Here is a 4,965-nt window from a genome sequence, read left to right as displayed (position 1 = left end):
CGAGACTGTTCCTGCAAGTTTTCGAGTAACAAGTGTAATTGCCTAAATTTTTTTAATAGGCAATTGAGGAATCGAAGAGATGTTTTCTTCTCTGTTGAACATTACGTGGTTAGTCTGGTTCTCACTGGCTATATTGAAATTATTTTTAGGAGGATTTTTCTTTATAGACACTTGTTACTATGGTTAAGGAATTGCTTCTTTTGAGAGCCAAGCTGTGAAGATGCCTTACCTTACATAAGCTACGCTGGTTTTGAGAACATTGACTTTTATGCTCAGTAATAAAACAGCATGTGTGCTGTTCCCTCCAGGTTTGTTGGAGTGTAATTGGTAAATGACAAGTTTTGTTAAACACATTTTGTTAAATGCTTTTTCCAGAAAAACTTAAATATATTTTTAGTAAAAGACTGAAAGGCTGGATGGGAAGTCTGATCTGAAAAATGTGTCACTCAAGGTATTTGTTAAGAAAGTTGTGTAAAATCTGTTTATGACATTTCTTTAAATTCCTGTTTGTTCTATTTTCCCATGTTCTAACGTTATCTGATTGAGACTAGATAATTGCCTTACATATTAGCCTATGAATAAGTGTCCCAATTATCAGCCAAACTGAGCTGATGTCTGTTCTTACTGAATGCACGTAACATTCAGTTGTTTTGGAAACAATGCATATCTGATACTGTTTATCTAACAAAATGAATCTGTATAAAAACTGAATATATGTGCCCTGATCTTTCCAGTTCCTTGGAGTAATTTTAGAATGAAATTTTCTACTTCCTTTATTAAAAAATAAAAATTAAAAAATTCCATGATATTGTGAGTCCAGTGTCATTACCTAGCAAGGACAGTTGTATTATTGAGTAGTCTGACTTTATTATGGTAGTGATTTCCTTAAAAATAAATTCTCTTGATTTGTTTACATACATTAATTGGTTTGTGCAAACAATGTTCATAAGTAAGCACTTGTCTTCTGTGCTACAGAGGTAGATAGATATTAGAGCCAGAGAATTGTTTTTTAATTTAACTTTCAAGGACCATAAGCTGAGGTTGATACAGTTCTAGTTCACTTTGTTAATCTTACCTAAAGAAGCAGCAGAAATGTTTCTGCATTTGGTCATTAGCCAGACTAACAAGAGTGATCAGCTACATTTTGTCTTCTTTCTTACTGGCTGCTGATGGGGACAGGGATCCCTTGGAGTGATATAAAGGTTTTAACATGTGGACTGGGTGTGATGAATGCCAGGACAACAGACAATCAAAGTGATCTGTGCAGACAAGTGGCCAGTCTAGATTTTTGGTTTTGCCCAAATTTAGTCTTTGAGATACCAGCTTTAGCAAGGGAATAGTAGCTCAGTCCCAAAGTTTTCTTAGTCATTTGCCTTACTGCTAAACTTGTAAACAAAAATGTAGAATTATTCTGGATGCATTGTTCCTTTGAAATGTGCAAGTATGTTCTCTTCCCTGCTGTGAAGCTACCAAAGACAATGAGCACCTAGCAGCCATCAAATGGTGAAAGGTCTGTCACTGTTCATTCTAGCTGAAGTTTTATTGTATTTCCAATGTTTCTGGGTTAAGAGTTTTTTAATAAAAGTAAAGTACTTCCTTTAATAAGCATTTTCAATTTCTAATTAATTTTATTGTTTTATACATTTATTTGATTAATTTTGTTATTTTATACAATTGAATGTTTTATAGAAAATTCTGGCATCATTGTTGGAAGTGGAACAAGAGAGTATGCTGTCCCTACCCCTGACAAGCTAATCTAGTAGCCTGAAAGTTTACTAACTGAATTGATTAGGATGAGAGTAAGTCTTTAGCAGCACTGTCAACCTAAAAGGTGATACAAGGCAGAGCAATTTTGTTAGGTTATTGCTGGCTTACTTCTACTGTGCATAAACATGTATATTCAGCAAACCCAAGCAAACTGTTCCAAGATCTTAAAAAATGGACCCAACTGTTGCAGAGCTCTTCTCCTGTACCATCGCTGTCTATAATTGCACTGCACTGGCCCATTTCATGAAAGACTGCATCTGTTCCAAAAACTGATGCTTTGATAAAATCATTGTCTAGTCTTCTAAGTACCCTTTTATATACCTGGTGTAAAAGGTGGTAGAGTGAGTTGCATGTACCACTCTAGAGTAAAAGACTCTTGTTGTATAAAAGACAGCTATTAGAACAAACAGGAAAGATGGAGGCACCAGTTGAAATCTTGTCATGTCACAATTGGTTGTGACAATAAGCCTTACAGCACATTTTTCCTTTAATGCCTCAAGATTTTTCTTGCAGCTGCTTTTAATAATTTTGTGTTACATACTGAAAACAGAACAATATGTGTGTTGTAATTTTATGCTTTATACAAATAGTAAGACAATTTCTGTGAGAGGAAGTATAAACACTTGTAAGTTAAAGATTTTACTTGTATTTGTGCATTTCAGGTACCAACTCATTCAATTAAAAATAGAGCGGCCCCTACCAACTTCTAAATGTGTATGTTTAAGTACTCTGTAACAGACAGAATTGTGATGTTTTTAGATGGTGATTTACATGGTAGGCAAGCATAAAAACAGTACTTATGTTTATTTTAGTACAGATATAATAGTGCTCATTTAACATAATGAGTTTAAATTGCATTGAAAAGGAATCAGTGTGAAAGAATGATTTAGTGAAAGGGCTTTCATGAGATGATTGTAACAGTAGAGGAGTTGTCATCTAATAGAACTACATCTAAATGTTAATCCTGCCATTTATCCTTTTTTTGCTAGATAACTGCTGTGTACCTAAATGTTTCTGTATTCTGTGTTCTTTATTTTTAAAAAAAATATTTTTAGGAGGTATTTCTAAAGGGAAAATGTCTTCAATGAGCAATTTATTAATAGTTTTGGGCATTTTATCTGATTTTTCTATTGATACAAGCTGGAACTGTTGGTTTATATCATCTGGACAATTGTCTTTAATTTTAACAGTGCCACTGTGGAATCATTGCTCTTTACTGCAGTTAGCTCACTATAGTGGGAAGCTAATAGCAGCTATAGATTCTGCAATCTTTGTAGCATAGGCAAGAAATCGCAGTATTTTTCTTCAGACTGGCCTCTCAGTTGCTTTGGTATTTCTTCCCTTCTTTTTGCAATTGCTTTTATAATACATTTCAGTTCCAATGTGCTTTTTGGTATCTCTGATTTAATATGGAAAGCAATTGTATGCTTTCTGTATGTATGTGAATGACTCGTTGACTTTGCTCTTCTCTGTTTGGCCTCTTTCCCTGTTTAGCAAGTATGTTTTAATTTGTACTCATCCACTAGGTGTTTAGGTATGGTCTTGATTTTGTTGAAACTGTTCTCATTGTCATGTGCTTGCTTTTTGAGACAAGGACTGTCTTCTTTTTTTTCTTTTTTTTTCCCCCAGGTACATGGCTACATGATACTAGGGATTCAGTGCTTAGAAGAAGTGTATGAATAGGATACCGTCAGCTGAGATGGATTAATCCTGTTTCAGATAAGGAATCTAGGCAAGTGGTCAAGTTTTATATGTTAGGTATATCTGAATGATTTACTGCCTGGCAACAATTATATAGTAGCCTACGTTGTATTTACCAGACTGTTCAATGTATTCCAACAATTAGAAGGAGATTTAGGTAAAATCATTTGCTCTTCTGCCTTTGTTGCATATTACTACAGCTCAGCTCATCTGCTGTGTCTAAGTAAGTTGTGGTAACTGAACGTGAACTAAAACATAATTGCAGTAGAAACTGTACAGAAAAAAAGGTGTTTCAAGAAGTTCAAATGAGAACAAGTGATGGGTTTTAATCTCTGTGTGTAGTGAGTTGGAAGGACATCAGTATGAAAAGTTAAAGCCTGTCTCTTGCAAGCATCATAAATCAGAGGGGGAAATGGTAGCAACAGGGATAACTAGGGAGTTGAGTGTGGTGAGGAATTCATCATTCTGAATGTGAAAGCAGTGCTTATTCTTTTCTGTCTCGGACTTTTAAATGGCTTAAATTTTTTTCTCATATTGTGCCTCTAAAAATGTTAGTGAAAAAGGAGTAATGATACTTTGTGTTAATGCCACTTCAGTTGTAGAAGGGTTTATAATGAAGTTGAAAACTGTAAAGCTTTTAAATGTATTGAAAAAAACTAAAATGGGAGTTATTCTTTCTGGGTTTAAGTTATTGATCTCCTTTTGAAGAGAGATGAACTTTTTGAAGGGAGATGCACTTCTGAGTCAGACACTGATCATCTATTGGTAGGTAGAATTACTTCTGTTCTGCATATAGGCAACTTAGAATATGTCTTAACAATTATTTCCATCCTGAATCAGTCATAAAGTTAAATTCAGCTGTCTTAATGAAATGTTACTCAAAAAATTCGAGGTAGAGAAAAATGTGTAATAGCTCTGTTATGCCCTGTTTATTCACTGAAATACTATAAAGCAGTTTAATCTGCAGGGGTTAGAAAATTTTTAACCACTAAACAAAAAATACCACCACCAAACCCCTCAAGCTAATGCAAATGCTTGGCATATCAGAGCTCAGAATCATCAATATCTTTTATGTACCAAACAAACAACATACTTAGAAATAGGGCAGAAAAACCCTTGTTTAGAAGAATCTGAAAAAAAAAGATTATATATTAAAAAAACCCAAACAAAACCCTAAAAATGTAGAAAGTATACGGAAAACTCTCCGTGTTTGGAAAAATCTGAAAATAATGAATAAAGTTATTCTTACTTGTGATTATTAGTGTTCTTTGTTAATTGTTTTCTCATTTGTTTTTAACACCTTGATTTGCAATTTCGCCTTTTCTGATAGAAATGTGCAAAGACAAGTACACTTGTTTACCTAGTGAAAACATTTAACAAAAACCTTGAAAGAGAAGTAAAGTACTATGTAACTAAATTTTATTCTGGGTTTGCTACCTGGATGAGATAGTAAATAAAACAATATTTTTGAGAAAAAAAACCTCATCATAATAACTA

Source organism: Anomalospiza imberbis, chromosome 1, assembly GCF_031753505.1.
Source record: "Anomalospiza imberbis isolate Cuckoo-Finch-1a 21T00152 chromosome 1, ASM3175350v1, whole genome shotgun sequence".
Lineage (NCBI taxonomy): Eukaryota > Metazoa > Chordata > Aves > Passeriformes > Viduidae > Anomalospiza > Anomalospiza imberbis.
This window is presented reverse-complemented; position numbering follows the sequence as displayed.